This window comes from Balaenoptera physalus (genome assembly GCF_965194825.1).
Source record: "Balaenoptera physalus genome assembly, chromosome: 9".
NCBI classification, from domain to species: Eukaryota; Metazoa; Chordata; class Mammalia; order Artiodactyla; family Balaenopteridae; genus Balaenoptera; species Balaenoptera physalus.
Genome location: NC_138888.1, coordinates 2,976,395 through 2,996,758, shown reverse-complemented (window position 1 = coordinate 2,996,758; position 20,364 = coordinate 2,976,395). Strand labels below are relative to the sequence as shown.

Genomic DNA, 20,364 nt, shown 5'->3' with positions numbered 1-20,364 from the left:
AACAAGCACTTACATGTATATCATGGTTTCTGGTTTATGAACTAGTGTATATATGCAGTCTTCTGTACAGGGGTTTTCTGTTTAGTGTGCTTGTTTTCCACATTGTGTGTTTTTATTTTTCTAGTTGTTTTTTCTCTGTATTTAGATGATTATACACTTTGAATTGGAAGAAACATCCACTGAGGTGGATTCACCTAGCATCCACTTAGGTGAAACTCCATCTCAAACCTGAAATCCCAGGGTGGGCAGGGTGAAGGGGGTTAGTTAGGGAGAAAAGGGGATGGTAGTGTCCGCTTTAGGCTTCCACACTTCCAAGTTACCAAAGGTCAGCCTGGACCAAGGATACACCTTTAGTCATTAAAAAAATTCCTCTTATATTGAACTGGAATTTACTTCTTTGTAATTACTTCCCACTGGTCCTAGTCTGATCTCTGAAGCTACTTAAGATTAATATGAAATACATATGAAATGTGCTCATTGGAATATGAAATAAATATGAAATCTGCGTGAGAACCCCAAGTGTTATGAGGCCACTTATGCTCCCTTAAACACGTCTTCCCAGGCTCAGGTCACCTGTTTGAGTCTTTCCTGTGTGGAAGTTTCTAGAGCCTTACCATCCAGCCCAGTTTTTTTGTTTCTGGGGGGATTTTTTAAAGGGCATTTTCATCCTTGTCTTGAAACTTCCATGAAATCTTTTTTTTTTTTTTAATTTTTATTTATTTATTTATTCATAGCTGTGTTGGGTCTTCGTTTCTGTGCAAGGGCTTCCTCCAGTTGCGGCGAGCGGGGGCCACTCTTCATCGCAGTGCGCGGGCCTTTCACTGTCGCGGCCCCTCCCGTTGCCGAGCACAGGCTCCAGACGCGCAGGCTCAGTAGTTGTGGCTCACGGGCCTAGTTGCTCCGTGGCATGTGGGATCTTCCCGGACCGGAGCACGAACCCGTGTCCCCTGCATTGGCAGGCGGATTCCTAACCACTGTGCCACCAGGGAAGCCCCATGAAATCTTATAAGTTGTCTACCAAAACCTTTCCCACTGTTGCCGGCATAAATACTTCTATACACATGCATGTACATGTGGACAAAGAAACTGCATTCATTTCTTCTTTGAATGCAGAGGGGTGACCAGAAACCATTAATATCAAAAACACTTTTAATTTCTTCATTTCTGCAGAGACAATAAAGCCTTACTTTCAGGTGGATCGTGACTTTTTTTTTCAAATGCTCCACATTTCTAACATTATTTGAGAAAACCACCCTTCCTAGTCTAATATGTAAGGTTTATCTTGATTGAAAAGTGTTAAATGGAAGTTCTGAGTCTGCAGTCATGAGAGCATCTTGTCTTCTTTCCAGAGAATGCAGGGCAGAAGACGAATGTTGGCTGCAAATTAAACTTTCAGCCGTCTCCAACCACCTGACAGAGCGGCCCCCAAATCCTGCCCTGTCTAGCAATGGAGAAGGCTGTGCTCCTGACACCTGGGTGCGAAGGCCCGGCCCACCGGCCTCCTCTAGGAGGGCCCAGAGACCGGTGCGCTGGCCCACCAGCGCACCGCAGGGACAAGAGACAAACCGAAACACCTGCCCTCCACCAACGGCTTTGGGTACCACATGCACCCACACAATTTTCTGGTGAAGAAACGGTTCAGGACACAGCATAACATCGTTGTTCAGGAAAAGAATTTGATAAAAACCATACACAACAAAGAAAAATCTATTTTAAACAGCATACACTTTTCACTTTTGTCTTTAAACGAATTTGTGCCAGGCACTTGCCCCTAAGGTTCTTCTCACGGTAGCCTCATGAAATAGGCATGATCATCACCACGTCCTAGATGCACTCAGGGGTCTGAGGACCTGCTCAGAATGCCTGTAAAGGAGCAACACAAGGAGTCAGACCCAGACTGTCTTACTCCAAGACTGAGCTGTCCCGCTATCCTTGCTGCTATGTCTGAGTATGCAAATAAAAATCCAGCACTATGAACCAACTCAAAAAAATTATCTCATTTTGAAACCCAACCGGTGAAGTACAGGTATGAAAATACAGTTCATGATATTTCACATTCTATCCTAGATCCTCCTGTCTTTTAATTTCTAAATCGGGCCGTGCTTGCTGAAGATGTTATCTGAGCTCTGGAATAACAGTTAAAATGCCACTCGGGAGGGAATGGCGATGCACAGAACAGCAAAGGCAGAAGGATGGAAAACACACATCCTATCAGAAGAAACCCATTCTCAGGTCCTGTAGTAGTGGAGCTGGGAACTTAAAGAGACCACACTACCTAAACTCACCAGAGACACATGGGACGAGCCTTCTCCTTTCTAGAAAAGCAAATCCTTTAAGACTGTACTAAAACCTACTATCTATAGGAAACCTCCTTAGTTTGTTTTCACCCTGATTTTATATAATAAAGGATAAGAATAATTTATTTTCTTTATCTCTAAACACGTTTGTATTTGGTGATTTCATCATTCTCCTTGAGTCACGTTTAGTGTATGTTTTTTCTCCCAGACACACTATAGTCTCTTTGGAGTCAGAGATCATGACTTTCTTCTTTTACATCAATCAAATGAAACTATTTGGATGATGCAAAACATTATTCTGCATACAATAAGAATTTTAAAATGCTTATTACACTAACCACTTCTCTGAACTGAATATGTTAATTCTAAGTAATTAAAAAGCTTGGAACATAGTAGACATGCAAAAAAATATTCCCAAATGAAAATTAAAATATAGTATTAGAAAACACATTTTTCATCAATAAGAGAAATCTCACCTCTTTCCTCTGATCAGCATTGACCAATAGCCTAGTTCCTCTTCTCCTAGGAGAAGACACTGGAAAGAGAACATTTCATTATCAAGGCCCTATTTGCTCATGTAGTAGTGTATTGTAGCATTTCATATGATAAATTTTCATTACCTTATAAACAGAAAAGAATATGAATTCACATTGACATATACTACTTAATATTTAAGGCCAAGTTTAACATTTGAACAATAAGTTCTTCCTTTTGGCACAAAACTGGAAATTTACTGTCCTTTCAACTATTCAAGATTTACTCTGGTATTTCAGTATTTAATATTATTATTTATAAACATAACTGCTGGTAGATTTTTAAATTTATCATTGTATAAAAGTCAAAAAATATATCAATATGTTTTAATTCTTAAAATTCTGAGAGAAACAAAATGTATCTTGGTAGAGACAAAAATAACACATTTTATATACAGCATTTGAATATTCCAACACTAAGGACCTACTGTATAGCGCAAGGAACTACACTCAATATTTTGTAATAACCTAGAAGGGGAAAGAATCTAAAAAATAATAGATATATACATATATGTATAACTGAATCACTTTGCTGCACACCTGAAACTAACAGGACATTGTAAATCAAGTATACTTCAATAAATTTTTTTTAACTCCAAAATTTAGTAAACAACGTTTGTAGACACCTATTTAGATCAAAGTCCTGTACTTTCTAGAAAATAGTACAATTTTTCTTTTGTGAGTATCTATGAACAGGCTGCCAACGTGGTGCTCATGGCGGACACCTAAGCCTCATCTCACAACTGTGACATCTTTGATTGCCAATGATGACTGAGATTCCCAGCGGTAGTGAGGACCTCTTCATCACACTGGTCTGTTACACAACACAGAACAACTTGCATCTTTCACCTTTACACATACACGGCCTCAGTAGTGAGGAAGGTGTATTTGTTTGATTTTCTATCTCTAATTTAAAACCCTTGTTCAGATAGCCCAGCTTTCTGTGTCCATTCAAAAAGGTACACCCTGAGTTACCAGGATTAAGTCCTGCTTACAGAGAGAAATGCGCAGCTCAGCGTGAACATGCATAAGCCTGCATTCAACAGTGACCAGCTCCAGGCTGGGTCCCGCATTCCTTGCTTCCTGGCCGGGATCGAACCGCTGGCTCCTTTCCATAACTGTCTACTCAGAGGAGCTTCCCCAGAAGCCGGCATGCCATCCCCTCCCTTCAGGAGGGCTGCAAGCTCAACACACCACTCCAAAATTTGCACTTGATTTTTCCATTCTAAAAAAAAAGTCACTCTAACAGCATTGAAATCTTCTCTGGAAATTTCATGTTAATGGATTAAATGCACAAATTACTTAAGAAGTATGCAAATTTGAGCAAAATTTCTTTAGACATTTTTATGGAAACAGCACACAACCATATATGGGGTAACGTGAAAGATAATATTGCCTGTAAAACCCAGAACGTAGTGTCAACTTAAAAAATATTCACAACCTAAAACTTGAGTTATGTTTTATTCAGTGGGAATTTTTAGGACTTCAAGCCCAGGAGGAAGCATCTCAAGTAACCCTGAGAGAGCTACATCCTTTGTTTACCCATATGGCAGGAAATATTCCATTTATCAGTAGGTTAGAGAAGAGAGACTAGAATATTCATGCAGGACATTAACGTGAATGCATAGTTAATAAAAGGTGATGCTCACCTCAAAATACTTTACCTCAGCATTTTGTCCATAGAAAAACTATCAGTGACTATCAGCCTGTCGTGTTCCGCATGTATCTACATTGCCTAGACCAGTCCTGGCAAGGTGAGCATTTAATAAATATTTACGCAAGAATCCAGAGGGTTTCATCATAGAATACTGCAGACCTAAGGGAAGGTGGCACTCAACCACCAAACTCTATGCGGTTCTCATGAAGGTCATTTGAACCAACCAGTTTATCCAAACGAGCCACAAGCCACCCAGAGGTGTTGGTGTAAGTTTCACTTACTTCCAAATGATTGCAATCTCATACTTGCTGAAAAATTATGCTTCCATTAGCATAAGTGATGCTGTGTGATGTTACTAGCATTATATGACTCAATAAAGAAAAGTTAGCTTACGTAATTCCTTGCGGCCCTTTTGAAAATCTCATGTTCTCAAACCTCAAACAGGTTTTGGGAACCCGGGTTTCTCATCACTCAGGCAATTTGTATTTGTGCACAGTTCTGAGCAAAAGTAAGTGCTCCACTTTTAGTGAAATGGATTTCTTCTCTTTAGTGAGAGAAGCAGCCCAAGTAATGTACTGAGGGAAAAAAATGTGTAGTTTTGTTCTCCCTCTGAACTGTAGTTTTTGATGATTATTGCTACCACTGATGTCAGTACACTAAAGGAAAACATTGAACACATAAGCACTATATTACAGTGCTTATTTAAGAAATTATATTAAAAATCAATATAGTTTTAAAAATATAGTTTTAAAGTATTTTAAAAATGGCTCTCCTGTAATATTAACCTAATTGGAAGGCAGATTATAGCACTATGTCCCACAATTAACTGCTAAAAAGAGAAAAAAAATTATTCAAATTCAGAAGAAAAAACGGCTAAATACAAACTTTTAAATTTTATATTCTGGAGTTTTTGTTTGGTTTCTGTTCCACAAGTTTCCTCCTGAATCAGCTTCCAAAAATTCTCATTGTCGCTCATGTTCTTCAAGATTCCACATTTGGTCAGTTCATTTTGCAACCCTACAATCTTATTTTCAAAAAGAACAGTATATATGTATACTGATACATATATATAGCAAAGTGACATTTTTAATGGCAAATTATGTAAGTGGGTAATTAGAAATTTAAAATCCCATTTCTAAGCACCAAAGGATAACATCTGGATAGCCTGCAGCTATCTAGTTAGGAAAGGGTTATTTTCAACAGTAACTGACACCAAAAAAATAACATCTTTGAAAGTCTCTGTCCCTTAATTCTAGGGGTTATTTATATTTAAAAACTAAAGGAAACAATTTGAGGGGTAGTAAACTGTTTTCCTTTCTTTCCTGTTCTTTTTTTAATCCTAGGTAGTGGTAACTAGGAGTTAATATAAGGGGAATTCTTTGGAGAGGATGACAGGGGAGAGGAGGGCTTTAGGAAAGGAAGGGAGAAAGGGGTGGGTAGGCTTGAGGACAATGAGAGGAAGTAGATAAAGGTATCTTCCCCTTAAAATTCAATTTCTAGTTTTATCTCCCTTTGACATGGAGACGCTAGAATTACCATACACTGTAAACCAATTGTCCCATAGGAATATGCTGCTTGTGATAAATGACGTATTTGCCAAGTTCATAGAAAACAGGCACCAGGAGTCTCACCTCTTTTAAATATCATTTCATCTCTTAGAAACTGAGGGACACATCAAACTGATAAGGCCTGTTTTAGGAGGTATAACTAGATTTATGAAACAGCTTCTTTAAAATAGTACCTCCCCAGAAGAACCCTCTAATTTACGCAAGGATTTATAACTTGAGGGTGGAATTTTCCATTCAAGTCAAGACTACAGTCAGGAAGTACAGGGCTCTAAAAAGATTGGGGGGTGTTTTGGATGTTGCCAGTGTAGCTTACATCAGCACAGATCAGACAATTTTTTCAGTCTAATGTCTAGAGCAATTCCTCATTTATTAATACATGAGGTTGTTTTATGCGGACACCATGGACTCCCTCAGATACTCAGGGCAGTGGCCCCTCCAGGTAGGTCCCTCCCTCCCTCACAGGGAAGAGCTTTCTCATTCACCGGGGCTGTTCTCAGGACTCTGCTCAAAATGAAGTGGCGGTCTGGAATGAGATTCATCACCAGTCTGCGCTTTGGCACGGACAGCCCTCCAAGAGCGTAAAGGGTTTGGGGGCCGTGGTGTTCGGGTCCCTCCTACTGTCCAGCTCCCAGCATTTCACGTGACCCCGAGGGACTGATGAGGGCCGGCCTTGCTCGCACCTAACCCTGGGCAGAGGGGCTCCAAGAGCAAAGTCTTGCCCCAGGAGGGTTGAGGGGGCCCGGGACCCCCAATTCCTGAGTCACTCTGACGATGAAGCGCATTTGAGGCCGGACACACAATACTGCGGAGCGAGAATGCCTGTCCCGGGGTTCTCAGCCGTGCGCCCAGCCCCGGCCCGTGTCCTACCAGGTAGGCGCCGGAGCGCGGGGTACCCGCGGGGCGCCCGGCTGTGCGCGCGGAGGCTGTGCGCTGGGGCGCCCGTCCAGCTCCGGCAGCGCGCTGTAGAGAAGGAAAGAGAAGTCGCGGCCAGTCTGCGGTGCAGTAGCTGGGAAACAAAGGCGAAAACAAATGACAAGTAAACATCCAGCCACAGGAAGCCATTAAGCAGAGTGGGCGCTAATGAGCGCGCAGCGGGGACCCGCCGCCCGCCGCGCGCCCCGCCCGTCGAGGAAGCGGCCGCGGCCCCCAGTCCTCCCGGAGCCCCGCTGGCGGCCGTAAACCTGCCGCGCTCTTCTGTCCCCTTCAAGTCGAGCCATTAGAAGCCGCAATTACTGTCGTCCCCAATAAGAGGACCCCGGGGGGACAAAGAAAAGAAAATTGGGATGCCTTGATCTCGCACGTTCGCACGCCTTGCCGGGCTGCGAGTGGAAAGCTCAGCGGAGGCGGCGGGGAGGGGGGGCCGGGCTCCACCAGCTCCCAGGTAAAGGGACTCGGAGATGTGAGTACCAGCGCACGTTCCAGAGAGCCTTTTGACACAGTTTCTCGTAAAAATCAGTCCTTTCGAATAACCAAATGTTCCTTTGTGCGCCCTTAAATTTTAAACCATTCTTTAAAACTTTTTTTCAAGTAGCAGGGGTTTGTCAAGCAAGGGTTGACGGCCTCACTTGAACTCCGCCGTCTGAACTATTTGAGATGCTTTAGAGCTCGCTTTGATTTGCGGAGCGATGGTTCTTTCCCGGACTCGGGCGGATGCGCCGGGGCAGGTGGCGCGGCGCCCGCGGTCCCGGTGCGTCCTGAGCCGGGCCCAGCCCCGGCCTCGGCGATGGGCCAGGTCTTTGCTGCAGCGACACCCCGCGGTCAGCCCGGGCGTCCCAGTCAAACCCCTGCCGCGTCCGCCTCGGCCCCGGGGATACTGGGGCCCTGGGAACCCACAGGGTCTTCCCTCCCCGGGTTCAGCACCAGACCACACACGGAGATGGGCTTAGAAACCTAGAGAGCTATGCAAAGGAGCTTCCAACAGAACCTGCCTTTTAAGCCTGTTTACCTTAAATATTTTTTTAAGAAAGTGAGAAAGTGCTTATGGTAAATTTCAGAAAAATCTGCCTTAGATGCTCCGGCAAGCAAGGATTCACTAGGCATCACCTAAGACTTGAGAATTATTTCTTCATGGTTTCTTTATATGTGATAAGTTCCCTTTGTAGGAAGAAGAAAAGATATTTAATCATAAATCTATAGATACGTATGAAGATATGAACATTGGTAAAGGCGAGATAACCACAAATCACATTAACTAAATAATCCTAAAAGGAATTGCAGTGCAGCATGGTTATTTCTCCACTAAGGCGATTCTACTGTCTTCTGGGTTTTTGTGCCTTTATGTTTTTGTCGGTTTCTCTTTCTCAATGAAAACTCACTGTTTACCAGCCACTACATAAATCTTCAAACGTGAAATTCTCTTTTGAATTGGTCTTAACATCTTATCCCCTTATTAACTAATTAGTTGCATTAAATCTTTGATACATTTTACTAAAAAAAAAAAATCAGTTCACCCATTTCTCCCACCTTCCAACTCCCCACCAATCTGTTCTCTGTATCTATGGGCTTGATTGGGGCAGAGGGGGTGTTTTATTTTTTAGATTCCACATTTAAGAGAGATCATATAGTATCTTTCTACATTTAATTTATTTCACTTAGTATAATGCCCTCGAGGTCCATCCATGTTGTCACAAATGGTAAATTTTCATTCTTTTTGATAGCTAAATAATACTCCATTGTATAAGTGTACTACATCTACTTTATCCATTCAGCCATCAATGAACACTTAGGTTGTTTCCATGTCTTGGCTATTATAAATAATGCTGCATGAACATGGGGGTGCAGATACCTTTTTGAGTTTTTGTTTTCTTTGGATAAATACCAGGAAGTGGAATTGAAGGATCATATGATAGTTTTATTTTTAATTTTTTTGAGGAAACTTCATACTGTTTTCCATAGTGACTGCACCAATATACATTCCCACCATGAGTGCACAAGGGTTCCCTTTTCTCCACATCCTTACCAACATTTGTTATTTCTTGTCTTTTTTATAATAACCATTCTAACAGGTGTAAAGGGATATCTTATTGTGGTTTTGATTTACATTGCCCTCATGATTAATAATGCTGAGCATTCTTTCCTGTACCTGTTGCCATGTGTATGTCTTCTTCCGAAAAATGTCTATTCAGATCTTCTGCTCATTTTTTAATTGGATTGTTTGGGGGTTTTACTATTGAATTGTATGAGTTCTTTATATATTTTGGATATTAGTCCCTTATCAGATATATGATTTGCAAATATTCTCTCCTTTGCTAGTTTTTTTTTGTTTGTTTTTTTTTTTTTTTTGGCTGCACCACATGTCTTGCAAGATCTCAGTTCCCCGACCAGAGACTGAAGCCGGGCCATGGCAGTGAAAGCCCAGAATCCTAACCACTAGGCCACCAGGGAAGTCCTGCCTTGCCAGTATTTTGTTGAGGATTTTTGTATGTATGCTGACCTGTAATTTTCTTTTCTGTGGCATCCTTGTCTGGCTTTGGTATCAAAATAACGCTGGCTTCATAAAATGAATTTGGAAAAGTTGCTGAAATGATAGGAAAGTGTTTGCATTTCCACTACTCATGTGTTCAACACAATTATGAAAATTTAAAACTATTTAAAGATACTCCTTTTTAAAAATGTATTGGTAAAAGTTAATAGATTAATAAAACTGAGGGAAAAGAATCCTCTACCTCTCTAACATTTAAAATTAAAAAAAATAAACAGCATAATGTATGTAAAGGACATAAGTTTTGGGGGTACATCTAACTTGGGCTCAAATCCAAGCTCTGCCCTTATGGGCAAGTTACTTAACATCTCCTACCCTCAGTTTTTTCAGCTTTAAACTAGACTTAGTAATAATATCTTTCTCCCAGGATTGTTTTGAGGATAAGATCATGTCTGGAAAGTGCCTGGAACTATCTGGTAAACAGTAGGAGATCAAAGCACAATAAGTAATCCTTTTACACCCCATGAGTCTAAGTTTGATCTAGTAAACTATCAACTAAAACTGGAGGGCTAAAAAATACAGAAAAATTACTACTATGTGCAAAACTGTCTTAAAATCTTAACATTTATCTATTTCATAAATTAACTGGGCTATAAATATTCTAAAGATATACTCAGATTAATAAAAATAATGATGCAAACTAACGATCATATAGCCACTGAAATTTTTACCATTTATTGGCATCACACCCTTTACTTCTGTTAAAGGAGTAAGTTGCATGCACTAATTATCTGTTGCTGTGTAACAAATTACCACAGCTGACAACTTAAAACAATACACATTTATGATCTCACAGTTTCTGTGAGTCAGAAGTCCAGGGATGGATTAATGGGGTCTTCTGCGTCAGAAGTCCAGGGATGGATTAATGGGGTCTTCTGCTTAGAGTCCCACAAGGTGTTGGCCAGGCTGTGTTCTCATCTGGAGGTCTGACTGGGGAAGCATGCATATATCACTGCTCATGAGGATGTTGACAGTATTCAGTTTCCTTTAGTTATAGGACTTATGGTCACTAGCATCTTCAGAATCAACAAAGGGAGAGAAAGTGAGTTTACTAGCAAGATGGAGTCTTGTAGATTGTACCATGGTCACCAGAGTGATATCCATCACCTTTGCCATGAGCTATTGATTAGAAGCAAGTCACAGGTCCTGTTCTGTGACTCAGGGGAGGCATTAAGTACCAGGAGGCAAGAATCAGGGGGCCACCTCAGAGTCTGTCTGCCACCATCCACCCTCTGGCCTTTATTATTCATGTCCCTCTCATATGCAAAACACATTCAGCCCCTCCCAGGGTTCCCAAGATTCTTATCTCTTATAGCATCAACTCAGAGTCCCAAATCTCCTCATTTAAACCAGGTCAAAGGTCAGAGAAGCCTCCTGGGAATAATCTTTAAGTTCGATTTCTGCCCATCTATGGACCTGTGAAACTGAAAAGTCATGTCCTCAACTCACCCAACGTACAACCGTGGGACAAGCAACAGATAAGGACTATGGACAGTTCAGTTCGAAAGAGGAGAAAAAGGAAGGTAAAGGGGAGTCTCTGCTCTAGAGCAGTTCTGAAGCCAGATGGGTGAGCTTGGAAGTTCCTTGATTAAGCTTCAAGGCCTGAGGATAATTCTCATGGCTTCACCATCTGGGCTCTTGGTTCCACCTTCTGAGTCTTTCCTTTGTTTTGAAATGAAAGGTAGCACATGTGTGCAGCTGAGTAGTCTTCTCAGCCTGCTTCCTGACAGTGGAATTTGGGGGGTTTGTACTCTCCCCATTCCTTTCTGCCCAAGCTGCCAGTGTTTTTGCAGAAGTAGTTTTCTCAGAAACGTTGTGGGTCTCCCATGGACTTCAATGGGACTCACTCCATGAAACTAAGACCTCACTCATAGATCTTTTTGAGATGACCCCTCTCTGTCTGGATCCTGCTGGGATGACCCTGGGTCGATGCCCTGAAGCTCCTTAGAGGCCCCAGGATTGGTTGATAGGCTCTGAGGCTCCCCCTTAATCCCTTGAAAAGGTCCTGGTGTGACTGGACTCCCTGACCTTGGTGTCTTTCTGAGGGCTCATCAAAACGTTGTACAGTCACGTCCTTGGCTTTTCCTCCCAAACATCATGTCTTAATTTTAACTCGTTTTGCCATCTGGAGAGGTTGACACCTTGATTTCAGACTTCTGGACGCCAGGACTGCGAGGGACTAAACTTTTGTATCAACCGCCCAGCGTGTGGCCACGTATTCTGCAGCCCTAGGGGACTAATATGCTGAACTAAAGAACAGATGCAGCTGCTTTTTAAACCAGCGAGCAATGTACCTGGAGTAACATCAGCTGGTGGTCTTGTGAGGTCATCTTCACTTCCACGCAAAGATCATTTGCATATGTCTACTTTACACCTCACCTGCCAGCGTGCCTCTGTCCCCTCCTGGGCTGAATTCCTGAGAAAGCTCCTGAGTTTTGGAATGTGACCTCTCTCACCAGACTGCCTGAGCCCAACTCCCAGCTCTGTGCTTTCTAGCTGGGTTTAGGGGACATACCTGACCTCTGCATGCTCTACTTTTCTCATCTGCAGAAGGGGAAGGGGAATAGCAGAGCCCACCCCATACAGTTGTGAAGACAACTGAACTGTACGTGCAACGTGTTGCAAGAGCACCTCCCTGGAGAGGGCAGTGGGGGGCTTGCTGTCGTGCACGTGTGTCATAACCTCTTGTGCTGAGGATGCAAACATTTGTGGAATGAGCGATGATTTAATATTATGTCCTAAACATTCAATTAGTTTTGGTATTTTTTTTTAAGGTATCATTATATGTGTTTGTGTGTCTTTTTTTTTTTTTTAATTAAATTTATTATTATTATTATTAATTTTATTTATTTATTTATTTATGGCTGTGTTGGGTCTTCGTTTCTGTGCGAGGGCTTTCTCTAGTTGCGGCAAGTGGGGGCCACTCTTCATCGCGGTGCGCGGGCCTCTCACTCTTACGGCCTCTCTTGTTGCGGAGCACAGGCTCCAGACGCGCAGGCTCAGCAATTGTGGCTCACGGGCCTAGTTGCTCCGCGGCATGTGGGATCTTCCCAGACCAGGGCTCGAACCCGTGTCCCCTGCATTGGCAGGCAGATTCTCAACCACTGCGCCACCAGGGAAGCCCTGTTTGTGTGTCTTTACCATAAGCCACATCAGATTCCTTCAGGCAATAGTATAAATTAAAAACAACAATTCATCAGGCCCTTTTCTACTCCAGAAACCTAAGAAGTAAAACTTCAGCCATTCAGAGGCTTAAAGGATTGAGATAAGCTGGGTTGTCAGGGTGCCCAGATAACAGGATTTTGGATAAAGTTTAAAACATTACATTCATTTTTCATTTGTTCTTTTCAAAAATGCATCAGCTCCTTCCCTGGCTTTTTCTTTTTCGTTGTGTATTATTATAGTGAATTTTACAAAAAATAAACATATAAGCCTAAATCATCAACCCTTCACATGTTCTGTGTCTATTATGTTTCTAAAAAATAATCAAAGTGATTTCCACTTTCGAGCACCTTCCAAGTCCCCTGCAGTCTGCTGGGTTCTGCTTTCATTACCTAATTCGACAACTGTGTATTGAACATATTATAAGCCAAACGCTGTTCTGTGCTCTGGATCTATTTAACTCAATATGAACCCACAGCAACCTTGCAAGACGGACATTTTGTTTCGTAGGTGGGAAAACTGACCTAGAACCAGGTCTCTCAGTGACCCCAACCCAGGCTGGTCTGGCTGGGTTGCCCCATGCATCCTCTTGTGATGACCATCGACATCTGTAGTTTACAGAGTGGAGCTGGTGTGTACAGTTTGGTGTTTTGATTTTTTACTTATATTGTGTTCACATTTCCAAGTAATGTAGGTTTTACATAATTATTATGGTAACACTATCACATCCCATTAGCTACCTGGATTCGGCTAATTTCCATTCAATAAATATTTTTTGATTGCTTATGTGCTGGCTCCTGTTAAATGCTGGGGACACAAAAGTAATCAATATAGGGTTCCTACCCTCAAACTTTTATCTAGCCAGGAGACAAACATGAGAAAAACTAAGTGTAATGCAATGTGATACGTGTGTTTACCAATGATTAGACATGGAGTTATTGCTCTCTCGGCTGTTATCAATGCCGCTATTACAAATATTTTCTGTCTACCCCAGATGATCATTTCACAGGTGGGACTGCTGCATCAGAGGGTGGGGACAATTGCCCAGCACAATCTGATAACCAGACTGCTCCCCAGAATGAGGAATCTGCTTACTTGGTCCCCCATGGCCTGCCCAGGTTGGGGACTTTTATTCTGGCTACTTTGATAGTAAAATGGGTATAACTCAAGTGACTCTAATTTAAGTTTATGAGTTGAGTTGAACGTTTTTATGTAGAAGTCCATTATTTCTATTCTCTCACATCCAGGCTCTAGGCCTGGTTCTGCCAGGTGCCCTCTGTCCCTCAGTGTGGGGTCATGAAGCTTCATATAATCTGTAAACACACATTGTTGCTGTCGATGTGGAACTGTTAATATCCTTTGAATATCTGATTAGCCAAGTGTGTTATATGTTTATCAGTATCAATCCATATACATTTTGGATGTAAACTTTTATCGTGTTTTCACATTTATTATTTTTAGATTTCAGTGTCCTTCTTATTATATGAAGTTTCTTTTCATTGTGTATAAAGGTTTTTATAATGTTATTGGGTTAAATCTAACAGCTGTGTCTCTGACTCTATTATTTATATCCAATAGGCAAAAATTAACTTCTCCATCATTGAGATGAACAAATTGATCCACTAAAAAAAAAAAAAAAAAAAAAAAAAATGTGCTATTCACTGTTCTCCTGGCTTGAAATTGGGGTGTGTGAAGAGTAAACCTAAGGTAAGGCATTTATTCTGTAGCCCTTCCCTCCTCCTCTGGTTTATTATTCCAGTTTGTTACAGATTCGGCCTATGTAATTTTGGATTTCTTTCTGCGTTGATTCCTGCGGCCTGCTGAGCAATTCCATATGGATAATTAGTACTGTACGATAGCCATTTCCCTCTCGTTACTTCACTGGGGAGTACAGGGCTCACCTTGTAACCCGGTCCAGAGAGTGGAGAAGGCGGGAAGCGGGAACCACGCAAGGACACGCAGACGCTCGGGCCCCGGACCCGCTCCACTTTCTCCGAAGCCACGAGCCTCGCCCCGTGGCGGCCCCGAAGCCCCGCCCCCTGTGTGTGTGTGCGGCCACCCCGCTTCCTCCAGCCCCCCTCTGGTGGCTGGTTGGCCACAGCCGGCCGGGTCCCCAGGGGCCTATTTTCCTGCTTTGGGGACAGAGGTGCCGCTGGTCGTCCACCCAGCTGCCCCGTCTGGCCCTGTCTGGGGCCGCTGCCCCCTCTGTGCTGCCCATCGTGTCCCTCCCCAAGTCTCGTCCCCGCTGGGATGAGGGGGAGGGCAGGGTTGCCCCCATGTGTGCTCACAGCTCTGCCATCTCCAACTAAGGGGCAGCTCTGGTCCTAAGTTCCGAGAAGGGAAGGGAGAAGGTGGAAGGTATTTTAATGACTTAAACATCCGATTGTTCTTTCCTGCTGTCTATCAGTCAACGGCTCAATCCTTCAAGTCTAGAGCTTGTCTTGAGGTGCCCCTGCGGTTCTGTGGGCCCCAGAGTCTCGGGTCCTTGCATCCTCATCATCTCAAAGGCCTGTGAGGGGCGGGTGAGGGCCCAGGCCAGGCCTGCCCAGGGCTTTGCTAGATTTCAAACACGGAGAAACATTTCTCACAACTCAGCCACGTGCCTACGTCCACAAATAACTCTTCTGTGCGTTACTGTGCTGACAATCTCAGGAGCTACGCAAACCATCCTGGTTGCCTTTTTCTCTCTCGGTTTTTTTGCCCTGAGACTGTCATTCTTACTGTTTTATTGCATCCTCTTACCATGTTAATTCTCTACTTCTAATCTGCCATGGGCTTGGGAAACAGATACATATCTGTTAGAAGTGGATAGAAATAAGACTTTTTAAAAGCCTATGAGTATCATGACCATATTTATAAACAACAACAACAAAATCAGATACTTGGTTGGCCAGCTGCACAGACAATAAAAAGTCTCCATAAAGTCCTGATGAATATTTATCCTGCCTACCAGGAAAATGCATGAGCTTACATGAATGCCTTTATACAAAAGGCCATTTGAAAGGCTGGAAGGTCAACTAAAATAGCGTTTAGGAGCTTAAAATCTAGAGCCTCCTGCCTGGGTTCAAATCCCAGCTCTGCCACTTACAAGCTACATCACTTTAACAAGTTACTTCACTTCATGGTGCCTCGATTTTCCTCATCTGTAAAATGGAGTTGAAAATAACAGTGTCTAGCTGACATGGTTTTTGTAAGAGCCAAGTTAGTTGATACATAAAAGCACTTAGAGGTAGTCTGGCCTGTAGAAGTGCTTGCTGTTAACTATATTTTTATCAGTTTTATCAATATCAATTTATACAGTACGTGGACTCTGACATCTGTATGTTTATTTAAGGTCGTTTAGCTTATTTCCTATAATCAGTAAAGTTCGGAAGGGCTCAGGATGCTGGATAGTTAATCCTGTGTGGGAGAGAGATCACAGATGCTTCAGGGATGGATTAACGATGTGATAGAGAGGGTTGATCTTGTTCTGTCTTTGCAGTATGATTTGAAAAGTTACACACATGTATTCACACACATACATATACATATGCACACATCTCAGGCATTCATTTGTGCAAAATAATAAAGGCAGATTTAACGTCATCATGACTAGCAAAAAGCACTCTACTGAGAGTAATGAAAATAATAATGCTACTGTATTGAAATGGATTGTCTCGATTTAATTCTGATTACTTTCTTTTTGGGTTACAATGTAGTTTTTTATGGCATAGTCTTCACTGAGTTCAAGGCACAAATTGTACAGGAAATTGTAGATTTCCCAAATTGTACAGGAAATTGTAGATTTCCTGACACAAAGCACCGTTTCGATTTAAAAAAAAAAATCAATTTTTTCAGTGTTTTGTAAGCAAAGCCCATAAAACAAATATTTGTTGTGCACCTAATGTATACAAAGTAGCAAAAGAAATAGAATTTTCTATTATTTTGAAAACCATTCAATTATTTCTGGTACCAGAAATAATTTAATTATAATCCCTTTTTCCATTACTGATACATATATTTTTATTGATTATCTATTTGATATAAATGTCTTCAAGTACAATTATTAATAGAATAATGCCCACCTGAAAAATGTTTGCTGAAAATAATGAATGATATGCTATTTCTAACCCATCAAAATCTGCCAAATGCTAGCACTTTCACATAAGTCTCAGTTCCTACTAAATTATTCACATTTATTATATTAATATGCTTTAAGTTATCTATTTCATCTTGGGAATTACTGACTCTCTGAGAGGACAAGCTTATATCAGGTTCTTCTTTTCTGGGAGTGGAGGTTGGAAAACCTCTTCTATGGACTGGGTTAGGGTGGGGCTGGTATCTTTCATTCGGGCTTCAAAGCACTGGCCATGGGAATTCCCTGGTGGTCCAGTATTTAGGGCTCCACGATTCCATTGCAGGGGGCATGGGTTCGATCCCTGGTTGGGGAACTAAGATCCCGCAAGCTGCAAGCAGCGTGGCCAAAAAAAACTTTTTTTTAATTAAAAAAAAAAAGCACTGGCCGTGTGTATGGAATGACTGTCCAGCTCACTGAAAGGAAGCCTGACACCACAGTCCTTGGAGAATCGACGGGCTGATGCCTGTCGCCAACTCTTCCCAAAATATCTTGCTCTGCATTTGTCCAGCTCTCTCCTCTAGAAACTTAATCCTCCTAACAACAAATGCCATCACCGCTACGCTATGCTTGAGACAAATAAGTGGCATACGTGCTCACAGCTACTTGAAAAGAAAAAAAATGGGCACTGAATTTTCCCAGCAAAGATGGTGGCGCCCAGGAAACCCCTTTGTGGGCCCCTCTTGAAACACATGGTAAGAGAATCTACATGTGAGGGGCTGGAGGAGGGTGGGGAGGCCGTGGGTAGTTAGGTGTGGCCCTAATTCCCACTAATTCTATTTGGGTAGTTAGGTGTGGCCCTAGTTCCCACTAATTCTATTTCAACAGTCTATTAATTTATTAATAGACTGTTGAAATAATTAATTAATATCTATTAATTTGGTTAAATATGGAAGTCTAGATCTTTCCAATGAAGGAAAAAATCAAAACCATTCATTGAAAAGTAAAAACAAATTCAAATTTAGCCATTTAGCAAATGTAGCACAATAAAACTCCAAATCACATGTCCTTAAAAGGTGTCATTACGTCCTAATGAAATTAGGCAGAAGAACTTCAAAATGGAAATGCTGAAAGAAGAAATCAATAAAGTATACTATGGCGGAAATTACCCATTTTTAATGTTTAACTAATTCAAACCAACATGCATTCATTAGAAGCTTAGAATATATTCATGGCGTAAGTGTAACTAAGTAGATAATGAAATAAACACATGGCTTGCTGTTGTTGACTGTGTGCCATGTACTAGCTCCCCAGTGAGTCTGTGAGCCCCTGGCGGGGAGACCAGATGGTTCCGAGCAAGTCACTCCAGGCTCTGGGTGTTAGTTCTTCTCATTGGAAAATACAAGTCCTTCCCTGAACTGATTGAAAAAGTCCTCCTCTTTCCTCCTTCCTTACAAAGCCCTATGAACCAACCCATTACTCTCCCCTGCTCATCTTCATGTTCATTCCTCCAGCATCAGTAAGGTGCTACGTATGCGGTGATGGTGAAAACGACTGTGGACTTCACTGTGCCACGAAGTATACCTTTTTGTATTTCAGCCCAAGATATTTAGCTTATCCATAGAAAATAAAACAAAAACAGTTGTTTTGCCTTTTGCCAAATGACACCACATCCCTCTCAAATAGGTTTGTACTGTAGACATGACTCATTGTACCAAAGACGTATAGTCTAGAAATTCGAGGTACGTTGTAAATCATATCTTAAATACACAAACAAGGCAACAACGGGCAGTCATTTTCCAAGTTGGAAACTCACTCTAATTATGTTTCTTGGTGTAAAATCTGTCCAACCCTTCAAAAGTCAATTACAAAAATGTGTTTTAAAGCAGAGCTTTTGTGCCTGAGGAAATTCCATGAAAATCAGGTAAGGACAATGTGACCAAAGGAAAGTCGTGCTACAAGGAGGTTTAGCATAGGAAGAGAATCTCAGAAATTGGAGCCAAGGAGCCCAGACATCATCTGATCCAGCCCTCCAGGCCTGCCCCCCACTCACATCCCGCTTTACAGAGCAGGAAACCGGGGCTGAAAGCCTAGAACTTGGGATACTGCAATTCAGATCCCCTCTCCAGAGTCCCGTTAACACAGAGCTTAGAGTCCAAGGGATGGTTTTACAGGTAAGTGCAGGCACTTTTCATGGTGTTGAGCCTTAATGAAATTGATGCAAAGCAGGGCAGCTTCACTTCTCCCAAATCCTGGTGAATTGCAGATATTGATACAGTAAACGTGCATCCATTCACTTCCAACCAGTAAGAAAATGATTCCTTCAGTGATTAAAACTTGTTAAACAGTGTAACAAAAAAGGAATTATTTCTGAAGCATCTGGATCAGACAGAGGGCTGAGCGTGGAAAGAACTTTGGGAGGGACCCCCCTCCGCACTCTCATACTGGGAAAATAAAGTGCTGCACCCAATGATTTCTAAGCTCCATCTAACTCTGCAATTGTACAAATTTTAAGAGTTTCACATCCTCTGTCATGAGAAAGATGACATAACTAAACAAGTCCACTAACGTCTTTAAGATCTTCAATAAATCAGTCTCAGAGACAGGAAGATTTTGTCCAAAAAAACCCCTATTTTAACTTCTTGGAAGCATCGAAAATTTACCGACAATATTTGCTGAACATTATTAAACACTTTAAACCTTTGCGTTAAAAGTTGATGTTTTTTCCTATTTTTACTCTCCAGAATCATTTTTAATCTACTTTAACCATGGCGTGTTATTTTGAGCAGGAAATCTACTCTTTAATGTCCATAAATATTTGGTTAGAGATCTTTTTATAACTTCCTCATAGGAACATGGTTCAAAGTATACCGCATTTCAGTAATTGTTTGCTCCGCCCCAAAATAAAAGCATTAGTTAGGTGTTCGTATAAATTCCACACAAAATGCAAGTCCTTTGTAGTCACTAAATTTCCTCAGAATATTTTCTAAAGGGTCTCACCTACGGCTTTAAAAAGGAGGGCAGGAAAAACGCCAGTTGCCAACTCCCGCTCTCATTAGGGCTCCCTGTCAGAAATTGGTTAAGGAGCCGGGAATAAGGGGTAATTTTCCTTTAAAATGGAGAGGAGTTTCTTTTGGAAAGGAAATTCCCTGAGGAAGTTGTTTTAGAACAAATAACTGTTCAGGAGGAAGCCAGCAAAAGGTGGGAAGAGGTTCCCTTTGATTTTCCTGTCTGTGTATTTGGGCTCAGACCAGACAACATTTTATGCACATATTAATAGAATGCAAATGAGCCTCCCGAAAGGACAGTGGTATTTGACACGAAGTATTGTCAACAGAAAGGGTTTGGGTGTATTTTTTTAATCCCATCAAGGTGCCTGTCGGGGGGCGGTACTGGGGGCGCCTGGGAACGAATTCCGGGTTTGCCTTCCAGTTGGGTGGTGAGCAAAGAGCTTTGCAGTATGACCTCCACATCAAGGAGGTTTCTGAAGGTGTGAGCATTCCTTCAGAGTCCCCAGGTGCCGGTGTTTATTTAGCCCCACTCCGCTCGCCGAGAGCAGGGCTCTGAACCAGGGATCTCACCAGAATCGCCTGGAGCTTCCGCCCACCCTTT

The 20,364-nt window shown here is 42.0% G+C and overlaps 1 protein-coding gene across 3 annotated transcripts in view; it reads right to left on the bottom strand.

Moving 5' to 3' along the window:
• TBXT (T-box transcription factor T) overlaps positions 1–20,364 on the bottom strand; it is a 115,178-nt gene that overhangs the window by 73,312 nt on the left and 21,502 nt on the right. Inside the window, exon 2 of one of the 3 annotated variants that reach the window (XM_082475650.1) lies at positions 2,774–2,832. The exons of the other annotated variants lie outside the window; for them this stretch is intronic. The gene's annotated coding sequence lies outside the window, so the exon portion shown is untranslated. The remainder of the gene's footprint in view (positions 1–2,773; positions 2,833–20,364) is intronic. 3 annotated transcript variants of the gene reach the window in all.